The sequence below is a fragment of the Onthophagus taurus genome, chromosome 3 (genome assembly GCF_036711975.1).
Source record: "Onthophagus taurus isolate NC chromosome 3, IU_Otau_3.0, whole genome shotgun sequence".
Classification (NCBI taxonomy): domain Eukaryota; kingdom Metazoa; phylum Arthropoda; class Insecta; order Coleoptera; family Scarabaeidae; genus Onthophagus; species Onthophagus taurus.
This window is the reverse complement of record NC_091968.1, coordinates 28,444,631-28,457,769: the sequence shown is the minus strand read 5'-3', so window position 1 is coordinate 28,457,769 and position 13,139 is coordinate 28,444,631. Positions and strand designations below refer to the sequence as shown.

At 37.0% G+C, this 13,139-nt stretch overlaps 1 long non-coding RNA gene across 1 annotated transcript; it reads right to left on the bottom strand.

Annotated features, from left to right (window-relative positions):
* Positions 1 to 11,218: 11,218 nt before the first annotated feature.
* On the bottom strand, positions 11,219 to 12,936 carry LOC139429217 (uncharacterized). The gene is made up of 2 exons (XR_011639878.1): positions 12,309 to 12,936; positions 11,219 to 12,188 (listed from the first exon to the last, which is right to left on the bottom strand). It is a non-coding gene; the product is annotated as an uncharacterized lncRNA (long non-coding RNA).
* Positions 12,937 to 13,139: the final 203 nt, after the last annotated feature.

The following is a 13,139-nucleotide window of genomic DNA, read 5'->3' as shown; positions in this document are numbered from 1 at the left end:
TAAGCTCTTCCCTCATAATATACCCTGGAGCCTCCCTCGCCAATCCTAGTACCCATCTCCAATACCTTGTTTGTACATCCTCCAGCAATCCTTGTTCTCTCCCAAACATCCCTCTCAAAAGTTCTCTTTCTTCTCTTTTCAAACTCTCCTTCATCAATTATACGTCACTTTCTACTTTAAACCCTTTCTGCCATACTCATTCTTTTCTCTGTAGTCTTTGCTTACTTTTGTACGACAATTATTAGACCTTTTCAAAGTCTCTATCATTAATACCTAGTTTTTTTTGTCTGTATAGCCTTTTTACAGTCTCCTTTCTCTCTGCTTAATCCTTCCTTGTCTTTCCAATTTTTGATACTCTCTATCCTCCTTCCCCATCTCCACATCATCGGCTCCTCGCCTCAATCACTTCCCTCGTCCATCTCTTGCCCTTACTTCCCTCTCCCAAAATCTACCTCCTGTCCATCGCCTCCTCCCTCCGCTCACTACATCCTCTCAGCAAGTGGTCCAATGTCTCCACACAGCCTACGCTACCTCTCTGCATCTTCCGCCCAGTACTTGTTCCCTTTCTCCTCATTGCCACAGCGGAATTTGGCCTCATTCCTTTCCATCGACAGATACTTTGGTAATTCCTCTATCACTATCGTCCCATACCTTACATTATACCTCCCTTACCGTATCTGTAACCTTCTCTCCTGCCTCTGTATGTCCCTATCACTCAGTTCTATCCACTCCTCTGTTGTCGATCTCACTTAGTGAATATCCCACTCTCCTATAATATCCTAACCTAGCTCCCTGCCTATATATCAAGCTTCTCTCCTTGATTTCACCTGAAGCACTTTCTCAGGATCCTGCAATTCGGTCTTTTTTTTATCCTTTCCTCGTACTTTACTGATCTCAATCTTTCCTGCGTCTACCTTAACCTCTTCCCTCACAATATACCCTGGAATCTCCCTCGCCAATCCTAGTACCCATCTCCTCTCTGTTTGTAGATCTTCCAGTAATCCTTGTTCTCTCTATCCCCATACTTCTGCGCCGTACATCATTGAACTCCTTACCAAGGCTTCAAACATAACCTTTCTTTTTCCCACATCCCCACACCTGTCCCATCACCCCGTTTGCTTTCTTTGACATCGCCCTCACGTGCGACCTGACCTTAATACTCTCCGAAAACCCATATCCCAGGTACGTATACTCTTTCACTTCCTCTATCTCTCTTCCCTGCCATTTTCATTCTCTTTCTTCTCCCCCCTTTGCAGGACTTCATAATTTTCTTCTCAATTTATATATGATTGCGTTTTCGATCTTCACGTCGTTCACCTCCCAAAATAGCACGCTTTCGATAATCCCCAAAATTTTTATCCGCAATTTACACTACCAAGGTTACAACAATAATAGAGACAGAGACGAAGGAGAAACATGTTTTTATACAAACACAAGTTATTCATACCAACTCATATCAAATCGAATAAAAATTACTGATTATTCGCGCAACAACGTCTTCTTACCATCGAAAGGATGAATTGATATGAAAAACTAACAAACAACCCAACGTATAATCAACCCAACCCAACCCCAGAAATATGTAAACAAAAGTAAATCTTAATAAAACAGTAACAACCTTATCATCTCCTTCATCTCCACCGCCTCTCTTGCCACGACCACTAAATCATCCGCATTCGCCAACGCGTGCTCCTTCGTTTCTTCACCACCCCTCCCATCTGCTTCCTCCCTACTTGTTGCGCTTATTATTTCTTATCCATTTGTGTTATTTCAGAAGTTCTTCACCCAACCTAAGTGATTAACACCGCCAAATATTGCCAATTTATTCTAAATGTGTTAAATCCTTAACGTGTGAGGTCGTGTTTTCTGTAAAGGGTGACAATAAGGCTGATGTGTAGGATCCATGGTGCTTGTACAAACAAGGTTTCCTGGTTTTTTCTTCTCATTGTAATTTCTGTCATTTTTTTTCTATTACCAGTCTCTCATCTTTCTGTCCAGTCTCTTTCTTCTCTTTTCAAACTCTCCTTCATCAGTTATACGTCACATTCTACTCTAAACCCTTTCTGCCATACTCATTCTATTCTCTGTAGTCTTTGCTTACTTTTGTACCTACTTTTCAACTCTCTAACTTTTATATCTAGTCTTTTTTTTGTCTGTACAGCCTTTTTACAGTTTCCCTTCTCTCTGCCCAATCGTTCCTTGTCTTTCCAATTTTTGATGAGTTCTTTCCCCCTCCAAATCTTATTCTGTTGAATCTCTTATGTAACTGCCAGTCTCTATTCAGTTTCTTTGTCTATTACATATCGCTTTCCAGCCTTGCATCTTTCTGCCCAGTCTCGTTCTTCCTTATTAAGTCTCTGTTCATCCTTTTCCTGCTATTACCAAACATACTTGCATTTTCAGCATTTTTCCTGTATTCCAAGTGTTCAAATTCTCTATTCAATTTCGTCATATTAATAGCAACCCCCACACCGTCTTCTTCTTCTATGCCAAGTTCTTTTTGCAATTCCTTCCCTCTGAGTTATTATGTCTTTTTGCCACAAATTGATAGGAGTATTTGGTTATAAAAGTCCGAGATTAAATATGTGACAATTTTTATTTGTGAAATGAAATTGTCACAGCAACAACATTGCATAACGCGAATGAAGAATAAAAATTGGAAATTGGAGAGTCGGGGTCATTGGGGTATTTTCAATTAACAATCGCAAATCAATCAGCCCCCGGCCGTAGGAAGCTGGCAAAGGGTAATTGCAGCTTTGAACTATTATTTTCCAACGAAATTTTGACATAAAAATGCTGGGTTTTCCATTAATCGGGAGTTTAAAAAACAGTGATGACGATGCCAGTTTAATTACCGGAAACTACAAACCGCGTTCGGATATATTCATCGAGGTTTCAACAAATAATCTTTTCTGTCACAATGAAAGGACAATAAATCCATCCGAATTTATTTTTCGGGAAAAACTGGAAGTGTAAATCATAAAAATATACTGCCGGGTGGCGCGGTAGTGGAGGCGTTGGTCTTATAAGGTTTTATGCCGGCAGCCCAATAATTCAATACACAATACGTGAAATATTTACCAGTCGATGCATTATCCCGTGAAAAATGCATTCGGGAGCATGGAACAGAGCTGGATTCGGGCGGATCCCGCGCGGCCAAAGATAAATTTCAATCGAAATTTAAAAGCAGCAGTCCGCAATCCGCGACCACATTTCACGAGAACGTGCGCTACGGCCGCATTGTCATGTTCCGGTTTATAAGGCAATAGATTTATCAAAGTATTTTCCCTTCTTCCCGGTCGTGATTTATCGTTACGGCCAACTAAAGGCATCGGGATCGACCGTTCCGAGGATTTATATCCGATCGGAGAACGTCGAAAAATACAGATCAAGAATGCGTCCGTGACTATTTGCGATATTTGAACCCGAAACGTTTCGAGGACGATCGCCTTTACGACGCCATTTCCGGTGCATCCTCGTAAAAGCCCTCCAGCTTTCCCAACATATATAACCAAATTCAAACAAAACAACGATCTATCTACAGGATGTCCCGTATCTTTCGCATCAGAGTATTATACGGTTGTAGGATATACAGGGAGGCCAATGCGTTTTCAAATGTTTACATTTTAATATCTATTCAACCGATTTGAATATTTTTGGTCTTGTTTGAAAGGGCATTTCATGCTCTTTTAAAAGATATTTTCAGTAAGCCCGCTTGGTTTAAAACAAATAAGCTAGAGTATATGTCGTGTATGGGCCGCTTAAGAGGCAACAGAATGACGTTTATCTATGTCCGACAAGGAATTCACTTTCACTAGATAGTGCTAGACTAAACTAGAACTAACACTAGACCTAGAATTCTTCAGACGTACGGCTAAACTTTCGACTTTTAACTATAACAACCACTCCCTTTCTCGTATTAGTCCATTATATCGTAATACATAAATATACACTGTGTTAATTAATTATCGTACCCGATGTCATGTGGAAGTATGCAACCAATATGACAGTATTGGTATTGCAATACGCAAATCGCGTATTGTGTTGCATACTTGCAATGAGACGTCGGGTACGATAATTAATTAACACACTGTACAATACTGTAATACGTATTATATTATTAACGAATAAAAATCTCATCGAAAGATTTCTCTTGGAGTGGTAATCAGAGAAGGTTGTTCCCCATTTCCCGTAATTCGATTATGAACTCGAGTACGAAGATCCATCTGAGGAATTCTTCGTGGCGGGCGTTATTGGTGCTCGGGGCCGGAAACATTCCGTCTACGCACGAGCGGGCATCCGTTTCCGACAATCTCGGCGCCGTCGACGCACAAGGGGATAACGAGAGGGGGCCTCCTTTGTGTCTGGTAGAGCGGGGGGCGGATTAACGACGGACGTGCCGAGGTCGGGGCACACGCACCCGCAGGCCGTTTTCTCGCCCCCCGACCCTTAATTGCCCTTCAGTTCGCGGCACGTCGATTACTATGACCCCCCCATCAAAGCCCCCCGTTCCATTCAAGCAAGAGGCAACCTCGAACGACCCTTTTCGAACCTCACGTGCTCTCCTCATCAAGTAATAAGCATATACACGGGCTGATCTTGAAATTCAAGATGGCTAAAAACTCAAAGTCATCATTGATAAGGAAAGGAAAGGGAACGAAAGACATTAATCGTTATCTCTATTTTTTTTACGATTTTTCTTTTATGTGATGGGTGGTTGGGGTTGATTTCTCCTTTCTGGGTTAGTCCGAGCGGCCGGTTGCATGCAAATTTATAAACGGAATTCAATATGTATGCAGATACGGTGCCGCGAAAGCCGCCCCGAATACAAATCCATCGTTGGCGACTGATTACGCCGATCCGTTTCCATTAAAACGCGTTCGGTGAGGTACGTTTGGCGACGTCATCACCGTCACCGCCGTTTAGTGCCACCCCCGGAACGAACTCGACGTAAACAAAGCGCCCCGCTATGTGTCTCTGATTTATATCCTTTCCAGGGCGAAAAATTATCATCGGCTCTTATCTCTCACGAATGGTATAAAACTTTTCGTGGAACGACAAAAAGTTTCCTTTATCTTCAAAAAAAACATTAAACAAGAATTATGCCGTAACAAAAAAAAAATCGTATTGATATTTATACTTGAAGGGAATTTTTAAAAAATTTGAGTGGGTTTGATATGAAAGAAGTGGACATCAAATATTTGAACTGTAAGACATTCGATAGCTTCTCCCCTCGCTTAGAAAAGAAGTATCGTAAACAGAACGACTGCGTTTCCGCGAACAAACAAACCGAATTGAGAGAGGAATCGACGCCGTTCTCGGTTATGTTTATTTCCGACTCCTTTTTTTTCGTCCATCGAAAGTAAATACTAACCAAGTGGCGAAAAACGACGATATCATTCCATCCCCTTCCCATCCGAATGGAGAACGTGACAAAAATTCCCCGTTTCGACTTAAATTGGCCAAGGGGTTTTTCGGATCGCTATAGCAACGTTTAATTGAACCTAGTCGAATGAAGTGAGGACAATTGCTGCATTATTTAATACGTCGGGTCGTGTAGGAAATTCAAACCCCTCTCTTTTTAGCAATTAACAGTCACGTGAAGGGTTCTAATCTATACGTAGGAAGATAAATAAATGGCGAGGAACGTGGCATGTTCGCGATCGGCTCGCGTGACCACCTGCTTACTTTGGAGAGGGCGCTTTCTTATAAAGATATCTCTTTGTGTTCACGGCGTATCTAACTTGAACATCTTTACTATTTCACTTTAGCTTTCAGTGGGCTTTCGTGAGAACCTCATTATCTGTTTAAAAGACAGTTTAATTATACTGTATTAACGATTTTATTACTACAGGAAAATAAAGGATAATGATACGAAATGTTTTATTCATACGATTTAAATTATTTCAACGATATTAAGAATTACAGCGTATTTTAAGAATACTTAGACATATTCCAGGAATCCCAGGATTATGGATTACCCAAAATCCATAAACGAGGTGTCCCAGTACGCCCTATTATTAGTGCCACAAATTCTCTCACCTATCAACTAGCAAAACACCTTGCCAAGATTCTATCTCTTTTTATAGGTGAAACAGAATCATATGCCAGAGATTCCACACATTTTGTAGAATCAAGCAGGAGTATGAAGTTAGACCCCTAGGATATCTTGGTAAATTTCGTCGTGGAATTTTTAATCACCAGAGTACCAGTCAAAGATGCCTTCGCCGGAAACTTATTCCGGAAGGTTTGTCGAAGTATGTGCCAGGACTAGTGGAGTACTGCCTACCATCGACATATTTTAGCTGGAAACAAGAATTCTGCGAACAATGCGAATGGACAGTCACTCTGTCGCCTGTGATCGCCAATTTTTACATGTACAGGGTGTCCAAATTTCGATGGGTTTGCAGGGTATCTCAGTTATTATGAAAGATAGAAAGTTGCGGCTTTCGCGAACCTGAGCTACTTTTTTGTGAAACTTACAATGGCGCAAACCAAATTTTCATAGCCCTCTTCGTTTTTGATATACAGGGAGTGTTTCAAAATTTACGATTTTCAGACACCTCCCGTATCTCGGCTATCCGGAAACGTAAAAACGGGTTCTAATAGATTTTTTCACGTAGAATCCAATGGTGCACGTAGAATTTTTCTAGTCATCACGGTTTTTGAGTTATAAAGAGTTAACTATTTTAAAAGTTGAATATTCAGTATTTGAGTTGTGTTTATAACTCAAAAACCGTGATGACTAGAAAAATCCTACGCGCACCCTTGGATTCCACGTGAAAAAATCTATTAGAACCCGTTTTTACTTTTTTACTAAGTTTCAAGCAGGTGTCTGAAAATCGTAAATTTCAAACACTCCCTCTATATCAAAAATGAAGAGGGCTATGAAAATTTGGTTTGCGTCATTGTAAGTTTCACAAAAAAGTAGCTCAGGTTCGCGAAAGCCGCAACTTTCTATCTTTCATAATAACTGAGATACCCTGCAAACCCATCGAAATATGGACACCCTGTACATGTTTCAAAAGTTGCATCTTTTTACATGTCTTTGTTACGTCGATGACGCATTCATGATCTGGCAAACACGGAAAAATATTTCTAGACCACCCAAACTCACAACACCCCATGATAAAATTTACCATGGAAGTAGTATAGTAATGAGAGTTCTGGAGCGGAAGTGATCCTTAAGGATAGCAGGATCGGCGATGGTGGCGCCAACTACGTCACGCGCCAATGTTATAAGTATAGGAAGGGTTGCCAACCAAAGTTTGGGGGGAAAGTTTGGTTGGTAGCAAAAGTAACTAAATCTGGTGAACGTCATAGCGCGGGAAAACTAAAAAAGGGGTGGTTTACCTGATGAGCGATAAAACTCTCATTACTATACTACTCATCGAAACGAAACTTGCAAAACAGTTACCATTCTTGGATGTGTTGGTCACTAGGAAGACAGATGGGGGCATGGTACTGGGAATATATCGAAAGAAGACGCATACGAATAGGTACTTGCAGGCTTCATACCATGGGAGTACCATGAATAAAGATGCTAGTAAACTCAACGAAACCTTTTCCATACTGATTTGACATTTTTATGTATTTATTGTCAAAATTTTTACCGACTTCGTCACTTCGAACTTGTTTCTGAAGAAGGTTGCAATATGGAATCCGAAACATCAAACACTTTTCTACCGTTAGTTCTAGTTTTAATTTACTTAGGCATATTTTTTATCCAAGTACTTAACGAAGCCTTATCATGTTCCTGTATATATTGCTTGATCTATTGTAGAATGGCAATTACAACATTTAAAGACGAGATGCTCACCATAGAAAGTAAATAACACAAGAATGGAACAGAAATGCGAAAGAAACTGAGAATTATGGACAAAGAACTGCAATATATATATCTCGAATATCATTTTTGGACTTTCGATATCGTGTTTGGCTTCAAAATCGTCAACATAGATCCAAACATCCTATCATATCCTCTTATAACTGATATTTTTCAGAATCATAACTGACATCTCCCATTATATGCACTAATAATATGACAAAATATGCAGGCAATTATGTTTTAAAAAAGGGTCAAATATGCACGAAATATGCACTATAAAAATGCCAACTTTTACATTTTTTTGTGACTTAGAGGGTTTAGAAAGAGCAGCGAGGAGATGGAGGGACACAGGGAATGGCTGGTTAAAAGAATAATAATGATAAGTTATAATAATTGTATAAGGATTTTTATAAATTATTACTAAATTATTATTACTTTTCTTGTTTGAATTTATTTCAAGAAATCAGTACCAATTAAAGTTAGAGTAATGCTACAATGTGTAATTTTCGCTACAATACACTACCACGTATTTTTGTAAGTTCTCTAGAGCAAACTTGTGACGTTTGTCCCCTAATATTAATTTGTAACCCGAAAATGACCTTTCTACATCTACTGAAGTCATTGGACAGAATTTAAAATATGGCGTCATCTCTGGAGTTATCTCTTGCGGCAGACTTTAACCCGTGTCGTTTATAAATGCATTAATTTTCTTGGTTTCTTCGATGTCTGGGTTTTTATGTGGTACAACATTTAATTTACCACGCACATTTTCCGATAGTGGCATTTATCTGTTTGACAATTTTGTCTAATAATTCTATAGACTTGAACAGAGGAAGACTTCGAGTTTCCAATTTTTCTATGGCGTCGGGTATGTTGCTGAAATGAATTGTAATTAGAGCTAAATTTGTTTGATGGAAGCGTCTTCAAATGCTAACTGACTTGAATAAATTTCTGTGGACTCTAAACAAGCAAATTGACCAACTACCTCTTTTATAGCCTCAAAATGCTCTGCATAAAACAATACAGCCTTCAACCAAGTACCCCATCGCGTTATTACAGGTTCGGGAGGTAGTGCTAGATTGGGCAGTTGCTCTTTGTAAGCTTGTATACGCAATGGTGCTTTTAAAAACACTTTCTTTGTCGATGAAATCAATTTATTAACATTCGGAAACTCTTTCCTAACTTCTTCTGCAATTCTTCTTCTTCTTTTTCTGTATTAACTTTGGAGTGATTGGGAAACAATGATTTAATGGAATCATTTTGGTAATCAGTGATTGACCAATGCCTAATATTATGCAACCAACCTGTATATAAGGCAACCTAGCTAAGACTTAATAACCAATTCTGCCTAAATCCATAACATAGTGCTCAATCACTAAAAAGAACGTGAAGCATTCAAAACATTAATTGGAATATAATTTTAAGAATACTTGAAGGCAAAAAGATTTTTATAAAATATCTTTTCCAACGAAATATATTCTTGTGAGAAAATCCATCATTATAAAGTACTTAAACAAAACTTCCCGATCGATTTCTTACTAGCAAATCCTGCCATCACTCCCACGGGAACAACGAAAACCGGAACTCCCGCGCATAAATAGGATTCACCGCGAAACGAGTTCGTACGTTTCGTAAGCGAAGACACGTCGTATTATCCGCGATAATTCTGCTCGAATCGGTCTCAATTTATGCGCGATCATATCTTCAGACCGCTTAGAGCTAATTGTGTGCCGAATTTTCGGCCCCACGGTGTATATTCTAAGGGACGATAGCGGCCGAGTTACGGGGATCGGTTCACTCGAACGATCCCTGGACCATAAATACCCCAACGAACTGGGTCTACGGTGCATTTAATCCTCGAGCAATTAGCGGTTTCTTGTGCGATCCTTGAAACTGCACTATTTGTGTTGAGGTAAAAAATTTGGATTCGGTGTGCAATGAATCTACGTGAACATTAATAGATTTTATGGTAATAATTTATTTTTTTTTTTCGTTAGAGTTAAAGTCAAAATTTAATGCTTAGGTGATACATCGTAAAGGGAAAAAATGGTTCTTTTCTGCCTTAGGGAGAATTGAATAAATAAAACCACCCCTAAAAAATAATGTACTTCAGAGGGAAAACCCCTCGTATTTATCTTTTACCAAGCGAGGTCGTGCTCGTGTTTCAAAAGAAATACTCTCAAAAGTAAGGTGATAGATTTTACCCAACTCAATCAATAAATTTCTTTTTGCTTATTTATTATTTAGAGCGAACTGTTTTTTTCTTTTTTTAATACATTTAAGATTTAATGAATGCATTAGTGAAAACGAAACAATCGGTCGCCTCTCGATCAACTTGATATTCAGGGCCGGCTCCGCGGCATACCAAATTTACATTCAACGGCCATTCGCGTATCGACATGATAGGTGCAGTATGGAGTCGCGCAATATGTATTCAAATGCGAGGGACGCGCGGTCTGGAATACTAAAGAGAATGCCAATCGACGCCGCGACGACGACGACGACGACGACGACGCCTTCGTAACCATTAAATATTCAAATCGAACGATTCACTTATCCGTTTTTTTTTAACTCAAAACGACCTACTCCCATTATATACCATTAAATATAAAATATATTTTATCTCTAAAATAGAATAGAGTAAAAGCTCGATATAATGAATTCATAAGAAAAGGGAGTGTCATAATCTAACGCTGAATAAAAACTAGAACTAACACTAGACATAGAACTAAAAACATTCCGCTTAAGAGGATAACCTATTAGCAAAAACAACGAATACCATTTTATTCAGCCATCGTTTAAAATTTTTGTATGTTTGTTACATCAAAATTTCTATTTTTTTTATATAGTTTTTAGTGATGCATTTAGTTTTTTCAAAAAATGTCGCGTAACGTTTCTAAAATCACGTTTTAAAAAATTTTTAAAAACGGAATGCATCACGAGGTAGTGGAATGTAAAGTAAATCATATTTAAAGAGTTCAATTTTTTTATTAAATGCAGCAAATTTAAATAAAATGGGTTTAAAACGTGTAGTCCGATTTGATTGCTTGTGGAGTATAAATACGGCAACATCGCAAATATTGCTCCGTCCGAAACATTGCCCGAGACATAGTGTAGAGACTATGTAGACGTAGTGTCTCCCAAGAAAAACAAACCTGAAGCGATTAATATTTTCGGATAGATCAAAAAATTTGTATATCATTAATTTAAATTTAAATATTTAATTTACGTAGAATATAAAACAATGTCTAAATGTGGCAATACATTTTTAATAATGAGAATATTTGCACAATTATCTGATCATCTACTATTAGATTAATTATTAAAATAAATACAAAATAAAAATATAAAGAAGCACCAAAGGTATATTTTAAAATAAATAATACAATATAAATAATAAAAAAATATATTAACTCATAAAAAACTAAAAATTTTCTTAATAACAATTTTTAAATTTTTTCAAATATTTTCTGATATAAGGGTACTAAAATTTTACATCATCGTAAAGAGAAAAACAATCTCTATCAAATGAGCCTAATGAAAGGGTACATTGCCATTTAAAAAAATTCAAGTGTTATTCATTGCTCATTTGTTTTCTGAAATATAAACAATTGAATGCTATCTTATTATGGCAAATAAAATATTAAACAACTTTTGTATAAAATGTTTTTTTATAAAGTCAACATTTACCGAGATATACCGGGTGTCCCTCAAAAGTGGCTCACCCCCATATTTTTCTTTATTATTGGTGATATAAGAAAACCATTTGGAATGCATAGTTAGGGTGCTAAAACGGATTATTACGACATGAAATCATTCTTTTTGTACTTCCGGTTATACCGGATGTGAGTACTAATTTCGCTATTTTTTTAAATCCAATTTTTTTTTCTTCAGTTGGGTTGATAGTATAATTTCACATAACTTTTACTTGAAAAAATAGTAGCTAGGTTAATAGTATAAACTACGTTATGTCCCTCTTGACTTGCTATTTCTCGAGCAGTGATCACTGCTATGCTTTAGTCAGTGGTTCTTTTTTAATAATGGTGTAAATTAACGGTTGTATTAAATTAGTTTTAAAAGAAAAACGCGATCAAACAATTAAGTTTAATTCAATTATATTTGATTTTTTATTTTTTGTTCTTTTACACTAAATGTTCTGTAGCTGATAGTAACTTACAATGTCCATTATACATTATAATTTGGATTGTTTACTTTATTTTGGTTAAAACCTCTCAAATCACCTGACCTCACTCACACCTTTAGATTCTTTGTATGGGGCAAAATCAAAAATGAGCTGTATAATACACCAGTAAGGTCTCGTGAGGTATTAGAAAATAAATCGAGTTAGAAATTGTATTACCTAAATATCTCCGCAGGAATAACGTCGAGTCGTTAGATCGACAATACGCAAGATACAATTATGTCAAAATCGAGGCGGGAGCATTTTGAAACTTTAGAAAATTAGTTTTTTTGAACTTACAATTGAATTAAATTTAATTGTTGGATAGCGTTTTTCTTTTAAAACTAATTTAATACAACTGTTAATTTACACCATTATTAAAAAAAAACCACTAACTAAAGCATAGCAGTGATCACTGCTCGAGGAATAGCAAATCAAGAGGGACATAACGTAGTTTGTACTATTAACCTAGCTACTATGCGTCAAAAGTTGCAATACATTTTCCGAAGGTACTAAAATGTTAAAAAATAACGAAAATAATTTTTTTTTTCAAAAATTATAAGCGATCGTGAAAATTTTTTCAAGTAAAAGTTATGTGAAATTATACTGTCTACCCACTTTTGAGGGACACCCGGTATACTATATTCCATAAATAATGGGCACCCTATATAAAAATATATGGTGTTTCTGTAAGTGGTGGCATAATTTCAACCACATATACTGCTAGGAGCAAAAATTATGACAGTTAGTCTAAACATTTTTAATCTTTAAATACAGGTTGATTTATTAGCTCACCATCAAACTTTGACATATGATAGCTAATCCAATTACCAAAAAAAAAATGTTAATGAACATATATCCTATTTCAATTATTTACGAAATTATAACACTTTAAAGGTTTCTGCAGCGAATTTATTAATAGTCAGTAAAATTAAACATTCAACAAAAACAAAGTTGTCATTGTAATATATCAGTTTGCTGTAAGGTTTAATTATTACATACAAGAAGAAACTCAAAATGTACGCTTATAGCACTGAAGAGTATGCTGATATAATTTTCGTGTATTTTTTTTGCAATTGAAACGGTCGACAATCAGTATCAGAATATCAAGAAAGATTTCCACAGCGTCAT